Below are 13577 nucleotides of genomic sequence, written 5' to 3'. Positions count from 1 at the left end.
CAACCTCACACTTTAGCGACTATTTATGAGCAGTGTTTACAAGTTCCAGAGATTGCCCCAGTGGTTATTAATGCTATGCAAACCCAAAGCCGTCTAAATTTGTTAATCTAGACAAAACACAGGGGCAACTCCAAACCCATGTGTGATATTCTGTCTCTGGGTTTATTCAAGTGTAATGCACCTTTAATGTCAACTTAGATTTCTCAACCCTTGTCACAAGCCTCACAGTAATTATAGTCAACAGTGACGCTGAACTCAGCCAAAGAGGCAGCACAACAGGAAATTGTGGGGAAATTTTAAAAACAAAACCAAAACACAGACTAAAACCCTTGTCAATTTTAAGAAAGATTTAGAAAAAAACAAACTTGGCCCAGTGTAATAAAATACAGAGACCATGAGGCAGTGGATTAGGCACACTTGCCACTGAAAAGCATTGGTGCCCTCCCGGGCTGGACTCAGCACTTGCATTAGATGGGGGTCCCCCTCTCTCCTTCCCTCAGTGCATGCGGTCCAATCATCAGCCTATTTCTGGCTACACAGTTAATGATCTGTTGGTGCCCACACTTTTCACTTTGTCACAACAACCGGGGCCTGCAGCTGAAGCACAGCTGGTCTCTCCCTTCTCCCAGCCCTATAATTTAGTTTAACAGCTTTAGGGACAAGAGGAAATGGCGACGTGCCCTGGAGCCCCCACACTTGCCTCAAAAATTAGTTCCGTACCGTGCTGTATATATACTCACAAGTATTTTAGGCAAACGGTGTAGGCAGGTCAGGCCCAGATGGGCGCACAGCACTGCTTACTCTGTGCATCTGGAGGGGCAGCCTGGTCTGGGGGGAGGGAGAAGCGTGTTAAGAGCACGTGTGTGTGTGTGTGTGTGTGTGTGTGTGTGTGTGTGTGAAAGAGAGAGAAGAGAGAAAAGCATGTCCTCGTGGGTGGGTGGGAGTGGATGGATGTGTGACACCTCAAAAAATATGGGAGGCTTTTTTTTTACAAACACACGTGACTTCTACCCTTAAACCAAAGGTGGGAGAAGAACACCGTCTCCCATTCAAATAGATGCCTTGAAAACAATTGTGGTTGCCTCGTAAAGGAGACCCATAGGTGAGTTATTCGTCTCCCCAACTTCACTTTGGAACTCCATGAATCCCCTTGGGCTTGTGTGAAATGATGCTAACATTTCCCAGAGCCTCTGGTTCAGTCCCAGGAAATAAAGGCCTCTCTACAGAAAGCATCTCAGCTGAAGCCCCATCCATGCATCCTGCACCCAGACTTGTTCCGGGTTTCAGGGCACTTTGCTGTCTTCCCACAGTGTAAGGGGTTGAACGAGGCCCATCCTCACTCCCAAGGAAGACCAGGAAACAAAAGGAGGTAAGAAGAGAGTTGAGAGCCTGAGTGGATGGTGGAACAGGAGGTAGGAGCCCCATCTGGAAGGATGGAGGTTTGGGAGGTAGAGACAGGAGGCGGGAAGTAGCTGCCCTAGAGAGAGGAGATATTCAAAGGCCTTTGGAGAAGCTGGACTGTGTCAAATGCTATGTTGCTTCTCTCTCCATTTCCCCTTCAGTCACGTCTGGGAGTTTTGGACTTGGACCTTGGGTGGAGGCAGGAGGCAGATGGCTGGGTCTGCGGACGGGTGGCCATGGAGCGAGACCTTCATGGGGTCCAGTCACACCGGGTCAGGGAAGGTGGGGAGTGTGGGAGCACCAGTATTGCACTTATACCTTGTGAAAGATATCACTCATTCATTACCAGGCCATGAGGTGGGGCACACAGGGATGGTGGGATCCAGAAAAATAAGACCCTCTCACCTAGCACTTCATGCTTCAGCACAGGACACAGAAATCAAACAACACAAATAATCATTCAGTTCCAAGTGTAGAATTAAAATTCTCCCTTCTCCGTGACAACATTCTTTTTTCTTTCTTGTCTGCCCTTTTATTCCCACCAGTCTACCTGTGTACCGTTAATTTCTTCCACTAAGAACAATTAATTCCACTTTGACCCCACATCTCCCTGTTGCCATCCTAACATTTCTTGCTTCCCTTTACAGCCAAGCTACTTCCAAGCGTCTTCTGTGTGTTCTGTCTCTGCTATCTCTCCTCTGTTCCCAGAGACCCCACATCCTTCTATCTCTTCCACAGCTCACTTGAAGCTGCCCTTCCGAGCTCCCCAAGAACATCCACATTGTTTAATCCAATGGGCCATTCTTGGCCATGGGCTTACCCACATGCTGCATTTGGCTGAGCATGATGCTGTGGTAAAGGTCAGAAACTCTGAGGCCAGGTGGTCTGGGTTCAAATCCCAGCTCCAGTGCTCGTGAGCTATGTGACTGGGTAAGCCTGTTTACCTCTGGGCCTCATTCCCCATCTGTGAAATAGACATAATAAAATAACATACCTGAAGGGAGGATTATAATGATGCATTGTGCTAATGCTTGTAGAAGACTCAGAACAGTGGCAGGCACCCTGTAAACCCTATGTCAGTGGTAGGACCAGCAGCCATAATTATTAGTACTGGTCACTCCTTCATCCTTCACTTGGCTCCTGGGTGTCACACCTGCCTTGTTTCCCTCATTGGCCTCCTCTGTCGATCCCCTCCCCTCTCCCTAATCTGGAGAATACCTGCGCTCCAGAAGCCAACCACTGCACATCTCTCTTCCTGGGACTTCATCTAATTTCAGGGCTTCAAATGTCATCTGAATGTTGACCCTCCCAATTTTTTCATCCTCTATGAACCCCAGGCCAGCTATAAATTGTCTACTTGATTGATATCTAGACCTTAGGGTTTAATAGACATTTTAAACTCAGCTGTCTTGCTGTTCTGGAACTCATCAGGCACGCTCTCACCTGGAGAGCTCTTCTCTTAGGTATCTGCATGGGGTTTCCCTTCACCTCCTTCAAATCTTTGTTGTGTGAGGTTTTCTCTGATCTCCCATCTCGCCTTAAAATCCTTCCTACCTCAAATTGACCTCTGCTTTATTTTTTTCTTCAAGGTATTTATGAGCTCCAGATACACCAGGTATCACACTTAATGTGTTCACTGCTCTGTCTTCCCCACATCTTGTTCACTGCTGTATCTCTAGCACCTTGAACACTTGCCTGGTGTTTAGTCAAATGCTGAATAACTATGCACTGAATGGATGAAAAGAAAAAAAAGAATGAGCAATTTTTTTTTTTTACAGATTTTATTTATTTAATTCATGAGACACACACAGAGAGAGGCAGAGACATAGAAGAGGGAGAAACAGGCTCCTCACCAGGAGCCTGATGTGGGACTCGATCCCAGGGCCTCAGGATCACAACCTGAGCCAAGGGCAGACATTCAAATGCTGAGCCACCCAGTTGTCCCAAGAATGAGCAAATTAATGAGCAAATCAGGAGAATGGGCCCCATGGAAAGTACAGAGCGCTGTACTTGAGGGAACCCCTCAACTGTGGTGCAAACAAGTATCCCCAATGCAGTGACATTTAAGGGTAGCAGATGCTCCTCAAAACTATCAAGGTCATCAGAAACCAGGAAGCTGAAAAACTGGCACAACCCAGAGGAGGCTCAGGAGAAATTATGGCTAAATGTAGTGTGGGATCCCGGAATAGAAAAGAGCCATTAGGGAAAAACCAATGAAGTCCATATAAAAGTGTGGACTTCAGTTAATAATAATGTCCTCACTGGTCAGTTGCGCCAAGTGTAGTCTAGTAATGGAGAAGGGGTCACACGGGAGTGCTCTGCACTGTCTTTGCAAATTTCCTCTAAACCTCAAATGATTCTAAAGTTGAAAGTTTATTTTAGAAAGAAACCTAGCTTCCATCTCATCTTCTCCAGTAAGGCCTCACTCAGAGAGTTCTGCTTCCTGGATCAATCTGTGCCTTCTCTTAGCTGCCGGGATAGCACTGAGTCTACACAGCCTATTCTCACTTGCATTAATGTGATATTTGAGGTGCCCTCCACTGTTTTCAGCTCTATGGGTTCCATCCCTCATAAAAGCAATGGTGATACTGTCTCGGTCCTGAGTTTGCCTCCCTGACAGCAGGTTGTCATAGGCAATAGGCACTTCATAGTCAGCCTTGAACAAAGCACTGTCCCTCTTTTCTTCCCCTTCTCTAGAGGTCAAGATAATGACACTTAATTAGATTAGGAGTTTTCTAACAAGAATTTAACCACAGAATAGTTGCAATAAGTAAACAAATTATGGCACATAAGCCACGAAGCACAAAACCAAGGATGTGGGGAATCATAAATACCTTCTCTGCTTACTACACCGCACTTGGCATTTCATCTCCTCTCTTTCTCCTTAAACACACATGATTCTGTGATCCAACAAGCTTCTGTCCCTGCATCCGGTCAATTCCTAGTTTTGCCAATTGTGCATCTTAAATGTCCCTTGATTGCATCCACTCCCCCTGGCCAGTGCCACCAGTGCCACCACGCTCACCTAAGGCAATGTTATCTCTCACTGAAACATGGACATTTCAGGCTGTTGTTTGTCTTCTGTCAAACACTCTCATCTCGCCCGCACTGACACCTACATGGTCTTTGCAATGCGACTGTCTTATCATATCGTTCCCTGCTTAAAACTCTTCCGTGTCAGACTCAGGTTCAAAAGCTTTCCTGGGGCCGCAGGACCTCATCTATCCAGCCCCATCACCACCCACTCACTCCCTTCAATCACTATAAGCCAACCTTATTGGACTTTTCTGCACTTCTGCCTTTTTTTTTTTTTTTTGTCTCCAGACCTTTGTAAATGCTGGGTTTTGTACCTAGAAATTCTTTCTTTCTTTTTTTTCTTCCTCCTTGCCTTTGCCTGAGTAATTTCAACTCCTCTCCAGATACTAGAATACAAATTTTCTCCTCTGGAAGCCATTTCTTGAGGAAACAATTCACTCAAACTTGTGCTACATTCTATTGTGTCCTGTGGGCCCATTTCAGCAAAGCAAGATGATTCATCCTAGTGTATTTAATATGAAATAGCTACTAAAAATATGAGATATGAAATAAAAATATCCAGCCATGTTCCTCGGACTCAGAACAGTGACGGCCACATACCAGATAGTCTGTAAATATGAAATGACTGCTTGATTAATTGATCCATTCATTGATTGATTCCTCTATTTCCTCTAAGCACAATGCAATACTGTCGACACATCACCTGGGTTATCTCTTTCATGACACTTCAGTTTCCTTCTCTGAAATGAATAACCAAAGACACAAATGAGAAAAATCTTTTTCCAGAATACAGGGGTTCTATTCGTTCCCACTTGTCATTTATTGAATTTTTACTGGGTGGAAATATTGTCCATATTTATCATCACAATTTGTTTGTTGTCAAACAAATTATAATGATAGTTAATCACACTAAACATGACCCAATAAGAGGAAATAAAATACATTCTGTACAGCTGGTTTGTCAGGGTTGAAGTCAAACAATATTCATCGTACGTAAATGGCACAGAAAGCTGTAAGCTAAGTCCCTCTCAAGATGAAGATACAATTTCTAGGGCAATACAGATATTGGGAAAGAAGATCATATGACACTTTAATTAAAAATGTCCTTTTGTTTTTCCCTGAGCCTATCCAAGCTCCCATGATTCACTGAGGAAACTGCCTTATTAAGGGAATAATAGGTTCTGTGCTCCCATCAGCCAAGAAACAGTTCCTGCAGTTAATTAATCTTTCTGGGACTCTGACCTATTTGATTTTGGCCAAAATGCCTTGAGGGGGGATTTTCTTGACACGTATGACTCAGATTCAATGGAGAAGAATGGGCATCTTCTCAAATCAGATGTCCTCATAACAATGTCTATGGCCCTTCGTTTGTGGTCTGTCATCTCAGGTAAAATTAGAATATCTGTCAGGCTGAGTGTCTTTATATCCAAAAAGGTGAATGAAAGCCCTCTAAACTCACTCTAAACATTAGCCAGTCCAAGAAATGTGGCTTTTGGAGTGTATGCAATACAAACCTCTGTGTGTGTATGTATATGCATTCATGCGTGTGTATGTGTGTGGGTACATGTATGAATTATACTGTTTACACATTTTGTTTTAAATAACAAGGCATAGGACCTCACCTTTCCTTCCAAACAGCTATAGATGGTTTCTAAGTTAATCCTACCATCAGCTCTCAATAAGAACAGTTTTTCTCTATATAGGTAAGTCTCTATCATTTTTATTATGGATATTTGACATACAGATATTTATTTTTGTTTTGTTTTGTTTTGTTTTTTTTTGACATACAGATATTTAAATAGTTCTTAGAAAGTCAGTGAATCCCTTGATATTTTCTGAAAATTGTGCATGCTTATGTGTTCACACGTTGTTGAGGACAAAGAGCATGAGCTTATGTCAGATTTTCAAAAAGGGCCAGGATCACTCCAAAATTAAGAACCGCTGATTTAAATAAAGGAAGGGAGAAGTGATGGTGAAGAGCCCAACCTCTGCAGGTGCACTGATCAAGACATTTAGCCTCTCCAAACCTCTTAAAAGGGAATAGAAATACCAATCCCATAGGACATTGGTTGGAGTAAAGGACTGGATTAGTGTATAACACTGTGAAAAAACAGAGGTACTAGCAGAGTGTTTGACAAATAATCAACACTAGTTAATATTTTGTTTATACACTTTACTCCACCCCCTAAAGGTGCACATCCTCCTTCTTCCCAGATTAGAGGAAAGCCAGTGACACATTTCTCCTGACCATAGTTCAAGTTCCTAGGGCTGCCTGTGGCCTATAGAGGTGTTATCTACCATAAATTGGAAGACCAGAAGCTGAATTCCTAGCACCTTCCAGTGGAGTTGGAAGCAGCAGGGGCATGGGGGTGGGCTTGAAACACAGGTGTGTACAATGTGCTGTAGTGGAAGTTTTGTATTATAGTAATCCTGTTTCCATTTTGGTATACTCTAGTCAGGATTGAATGTATTAGATGCAATGTAAGGATCTTGTTCAATCTGAAACCCCCATCGTCCCCTTTCCCTCCCTTTTTTTTTACTTAAACATTTTTATGATAATTTAGATGGAAGTTGTTTGTCAGTTAATGTTGGTTCCAGTCCTTCAAACTGTTCATATCTGCTTTATAACATTCACTGTACTAACCCTTCAGGTTGGGGGGGGGGGGGATGGTGACAGTGTAGTTATGTCCTCAAGATAAAGTCTTAGTGAAAAAAAATGAATAAATGTTCTTTAGTTATATATATATATAAAAAAAAGAGGTAAGTGTATGAGAAGAATGTTCTCTAGGAACCAGAGTTCTGGAAGAAACTCCAGTTGAGAATATCTCTTTTCCACAATGCCAATTATCTCCCAACCTCTCCTGGGGGTCTTATCATAAAGTCAACCACAGTGAGCACTCTGGCCTGTGGAAATTACAGTTTGTTTATGATTGCTCAGTTTACCACAGGCCTTTAGAGCCACATTTGGTAACAGTCTATTTCCAACAACCAAGTGGTAAAAGGTAGAGCCCTCAGATCTGCCCTAATTATAGCCCTTGTCATTTGTCTCCCTCACAAGAGCATGAGTACCTGGGTGGGAAGGGGCTGTTCTCTTCAGCATTTTATCCCATCTCCAGGTAAAGCAGGGGACCTGTTGCCAAAAAATAGGTGTTTAATATGTTGAACATTTTGTAGTAGCTGATGAATTTGCCATGATTCTGATGAAAATCACCTATATCCACAGCGTGTCTATCATTTGCAAAGTGACCATTGTGATTCTTTCCTTCAAGACACCTACAATCTAATCAAATCCTGAATAGTTATTGTTCATATTTGAAAGTAATCTGTGGTAGACAGATTTGTTTTCTCACAATTTTTGCTTCTTTTCAGCCCTTGCCATGGTTCACTGTAAGCATAGTAGGCCAAGTAGGTGAGCTTGGCCAGATGGCCTTCTTTGGCCAGTAGGAAAAGGGTGGCAGGGTCACTGAGCCATTTCCAAACCAAAGCCTTAATCATCATTAGTCTTATTGCACTGCTAAGCATCATTGTAAGGAGAGCTTACCCCATTTTGGAGCTGATTCCTCGTTATCTCAAGATAAGACAAATACAGAACAGTCCTGACCTACAAGGTGAGTCTACTTGGCAGCCTAGGCCAGCTGAGTCATAACTGATCCATGAGCCCAACCATGAATGATAAATATCTATTGTTTTAAGCTATGGGATGCTGAGTCATTTGTTATATGCCAGTACTTGACAAAAGTCTATGGATGTAACCTCTCCTGCCTCCTGAAGAGATCCTTGCCTGATTAGAAGTGGTTTTGATCCCCATCTGACCCCCAAGCCACTCAGAAGGCATTCTATCACATGCTGTTTTCAACAGTTATCATTTTATGTACCATGCCTTCCCAACCAAAATGCCACCCCCTGAGTTCAGGAAATGTGTCCTTTACTTGTTTGTATCCAACCTGTCCCAGATTATTTTGTTGCTCATAATATATTCCTATCTTAAAAGTTTATGTTAATAGTATTTCTCAAAGTTTCTATAATCATGGCCCATTACTGGTAATTGCAGCATGCCATCCCCACACAATCACAAACAATTAGAATTGGAAGGAGGTCTTGATAATAATTATGAACATTCACTGATGACTTATTAAGCACCAGAGACTGTTCTAGCACTTTACATTAACCCAATAACCCTCACAACAGCCAGTTGAGAGAGGAACTCTTATTTTCCCCATGTTCATAAGACCAGCAAATGGTACGGCCAAAATTAGAACTTAGGTCATCTGGCTGCAAATCACATGCCCTTAGCTAAAAAGAACATTAGACATCAGTTGGTATCCCCTCTCTAGTCACTGGGCCATTCAGGCTGGTCACTTTCTTAGGTGAGAAGCTCCCAATGTCATAAGGCATCTCATTCAGTCTGGAACAGATCCTCTTTTCAGAAAGATCTCTCTGATGAAAATCTGCTGCCTCTAGTCTTTGGAAGCAATGCAGAACATGTCTTCTTCTTCCAGCAGCCCATGCAATGACCAAAGGCTATCAGGACATCCCTGATAAAGAGTTTCTCCCTCAAACCTAAAGAAACAACCATCCCAGTCCTGGGGCAGCCCTTCCATTGGCTAGGGTCTGAGCCTTTCTCATAATTGGTTTCCCAGTACCTAGCCCCGCACACTCCCAACACGGCCTGGCCTACACTGTTTGTGAAAGTGCTTTAAAATCAGCAAAACTTGAACAGAAATACAGACATTGTGGTTATTACTAGAATGGACACTGCAATAAATGCAGTTTGAATTGAATTAAACATATCCACTGAAAAATATTTGAGGATTCTAATGACAAAATTACTTGATTTTTTTTATCTTTCTTGAATTTCAAGGGGGAGAAAATGACCAGACACATCCTCCTAGTAGCTCTGATTCCAAAGCATGAAGTAGAAGCTTTTAGCAGAGAGTTGGAAGCAGGTATTTTTGAGCATGATACAGTAAGTGATAGAATTTTGGTAGGCTCTGGGAATAGTTATTCCAAGTGATCACCTATAAGAAGAATCTCTTCCATAGAATCTAGAAGGGGCTCTTACCAGAAACATCAGTAGTAGTCCCAGTTCAGATATCACCACTTTGGATCCATGTCCTTGCCCAAAGTAGGCCCTGATTTACATCTCCATGAGTTTCACCTCAGGAGTATGCTCAGTTTTTAAGAGCTTAAAGGAGAGAGAAAAAAAAAAGAAAAGAAAAGAAAAGAAAAGAAGAAAGAAAGAAGAAAGAAAGAAAGAAAGAAAGAAAGAAAGAAAGAAAGAAAGAAAAAGAAAGAAAGAAAAGAAAAAGAGGGAAGTGATGAAAATCTCAAATTTAATCACTAGTACTCTAAACAGAAAAAGAAGGGACTTCTGGTCTTTTTTTCCCCCTGCAGCTAGGAAAATCCAAGTGGTCTTGTGTCAGATACTTCCTCCTTTCAAAATAAAAGGAGATAGGTGGTTAAAAGCATGCTCTTTGGGACAAGACAATAAGGATCCCAGTTTTAGAGCTTCCCTTTATTTCCATAGGACAAGCTATTAGAGTGTTCTAGGTCTCAGATTCCTCAGATTCCTCTCCTGCTAAAATGGAGATAATCAGTACTTTCATCATGTGATTGTGTTGAGCATCAACATAGCGCCTATCCCACAGATAATACCTATCAATATAGCCAATGCTTCCAAAATGGATCAATGAGTGATAAAATTGGATCTTTGTACCCTTGAAGTATTTTTGGCTACTAAGCAGCAGTTGATCATGCCACGTAGCTTGTATTCATGCTGTATGTATGGAAAGAGCACAGAGCTTTTCTTCTCCACACTATGAATAGACTCACAGGGTTTCAGTACTCTTGGGGCCTCAGCTTTTATTTAGAAAGCTAAGTTGTCTGCTGGCAAACTTTCAAGCTTCATTTCCTCATGTTCTATAGGCTACAAACCAGCTTCATGAGCTGGAGAGAAGCTATAATTAATAACAAAGACAAAATACTCTCTACTTAACATGCCATGCTCATATCTTACTGGAAAGAGAAGTGGCCCTTCAGAAAGAATGTGACTTACTGATTGAGTGTCACTATGTGGTAGGCACAGCAGGGCTTGAAGAAAATGTGGTAACACTCAGCATGAATGCTCGGGAACTGGGTAAGTGGGTTGATTCATTTTCCTTTTCTGCCTTCTGTTCTTTTCTTCCTTCCTTCCTTGGACTTTCTTGTTTCCCCCCTTGCCTTTTCTTTCTTATATCCTTTCAATATTTTTTAAGTAGATACCACATGCCTGAGTAAGGCAGTTACAAAGGTGCATGAGGCCCTAGCCCCTCCTGTAGGAAGGCCATATGTCAGTGGGGAAAATGAACACTGAGAGAGATCACAAAGCCGTGCAGACACCCAGCAAGAAAATCACACAGAGATAATTTAGAAGCACCACTCTTTGGGTTTGGAGAAAGGCTGTCTTAAAAGAAAGGCATTCTTTGTTTCCATCTTTGTTGGATTAAAAATTTTTAAATATGCACTGAATTGCTCTCCTGAGTTCTCTCCCCCTAAAGTACAGCAAACATAATGCAAGCATGTGTTCATGAGCTGACCTACACTCATATAGTGTAAATAAAATCTTATTTTGTAGCAATAGAGAGGTAGATACTTGAAAAGACTATCCTCCCTGAATGTGAATGTAAGAAACTTATTCTATCCAATACATTTCTGTTATTTGCTTTCCCTAAGCATAGGAGGAAAGAGGCAATTCAGTGAATTGAGAGGTTTGGTGAGCCTAATTTTCGGTAGGACCCCTGCCCAATGACATGTACCATATCTGCTCTAGGCCCATGCGGGAATGGTGTGTGGACACTACAACTGGGCTCATCCATACCTGAGGTACTCCCTCCTCATCCTCTTCAACACTTTGGAGCCCCTACCACTTAGTGTGGTAAAAAATTTCAGAAAGATCTCACCTCAGATTTCAACTCTGACATTTGTTGCCTCTATGAACAGGGCAATTACCTTGCCTCCCAGGTCCTGATCTTCCAAATGCAGTCAGCACATGTTACAGCTGTAGTGTGCAGTTAGGCAGGCCAGCTACCACATCCTGAGGAGGAACATGCTGCATGTCAGGCTCTTCACATTCAGGAATGTGTACGTCTTCTCCCATTTCCATATGATGAGATGCACAGACACTGTTATTATTCCCATTTTATCTGTGAGAAAACTGAGTCTTGAGAGATTGAATAAGTCATCCACGATCACACACATAATGAGGGCAAAACTGAGACTCAGTCTCAGGTTTGTCTGACTCCAAAAACAGGAATTATGAGAACTCAAAAGAATCTCTGGGTTTTGCAATGGGTGGTATCATTAAGAGCAAGCCTGTAAAAGAATGTGATGGTTGATCTTATGTGTCAACTTGGCTCTAGGGTCTAGTTATTTGGCTACTCTTCTAAATGTTGTTGTGAGGGTATTTTTTAAATATAATTAATATTTACAACCAATAGACCTTGAGTAAAGCAGATGAGTCTCCATAAAGTTGGTGACCTGAAAAAACATTGACTGAGGTTTCCTGAGGAGGGAAACTTGCATAAAGACTGGAACACAGAGGGATCCCTGGGTGGCTCAGTGGTTTAGCACCTGCCTTCAGCCCAGGGCGTGATCCTGGAGTCCCAGGATCAAGTCCTACATCAGGCTCCCTGCATGGAGCCTGCTTCTCCCTCTGCCTGTGTCTCTGCCTCTGTGTATGTGTGTGTGTCTCATGAATAAATAAATGAAATATTTTTTTAAAAAAGAGGACTGGAACATAGAAACCTTGCCTGAGCTTCCAGCCTGCTGGCCTGCCCTAAGAATTCCAGGCTTGCCAACCCCCATAACCACGTAAATCAATTCCTTAAAAACCAATCTCTCTCTTTCTCTCATTCAGTGATAGGGAGATGATCAATGATGACTGATAGATGACAGATGATAGATAGATAGATAGATAGATAGATAGATAGATAGATAGACAGAATATAGATGAAATTGGTTCTGCTTCTCTGGAGAATTCTGAACCTTGACTGGTGCACAGAAGTTCATTGGGGGAAAAAAAAGGACAAGTATGAATTTGAAATGTTTGAGATTGCAATATTGGAGTAATTTCTAAATAGCCTGAGTGGTTATTAATTAGAACTTCACTGAGGTCAAGAATAGGTATAGACCCAGATTCAGGATTCATCCTCACATATGTGACATTTGAAGCCAGGGACAAACAAAACCCTGGAGAAGAAAGTTTGGGGTTGGGATAGGGTAGCCTGAGGCAGATCTTGGGCAGTATGCCCACTTCTGGGGTGAGATGAGGAAGGAGAGACAGAGAACTTGTTCAGAGGAAGGACCAGAAGGGGTGGACACCAAGGGAGGGAGGAAAACAGAAAGGGGCGCACTTGAGCCTGAGAAGGTCCAGGACTGTGGAAAGGCTAGTAGGTGTTTCGGGGTGCTGGTCAGGGGTTGGGAGGTCAGAGAGATTGCAAAGGAAGGACATTTGGGAGAGGCAGCAAAAGGCCTGCAGGGGAATGTTCAATAGAGAGGAAAGGATGGGCTCTTTTGTCTTTATGCCTCAATAAGCTAATACAAGACTTATACCAACCTGAAACTCAGCTCTTTGGTCTCAAGCTAGTTACAAAACTGGGCTACAGTTCTTTATTGTAATACAATCATTATGACGCAGACCTTTGCCAGCTCCTCACCACAACCCCCATTGTTGCTGGCTTTCCCAGAATCACAGATCCTACAGGTTCTTCTCTCTGAAGAGAGAAGTCCTGGCCTCTCTGGCACACTTCAGCCTCTGGAGATCAGCGGACATTAGTTACTGATCTTCTATGCAATCCCTTCTTTGGCTTAGGGTGCCCTCCACCTCAGGCAGCACCTGCCTCCTGCAGTAGAATCCAGAATACTTCCCACACTTACCGCTCACATCTCTAGCTTTGCACTTAGGCTATGGGCACATGGGACAAAGCAGAGTCCTTCCCTCCCCTGACCAGGAATGAGGAAACAGTGATCCAGAGAAGCAGGGGCTATGCAACAGCTACGGGAGGCCTCTGGGCTGTGGTCCCACCAGCCTGCCATGTCTGGGCTGGCGATATCTGCAGGGCCAGCCACAAGGTCTGCGCAAGATGTGTGGCACGACTGCACTC

The sequence above is a fragment of the Vulpes lagopus genome, chromosome 8 (assembly GCF_018345385.1).
Source record: "Vulpes lagopus strain Blue_001 chromosome 8, ASM1834538v1, whole genome shotgun sequence".
NCBI lineage: Eukaryota > Metazoa > Chordata > Mammalia > Carnivora > Canidae > Vulpes > Vulpes lagopus.
This window is presented reverse-complemented; position numbering follows the sequence as displayed.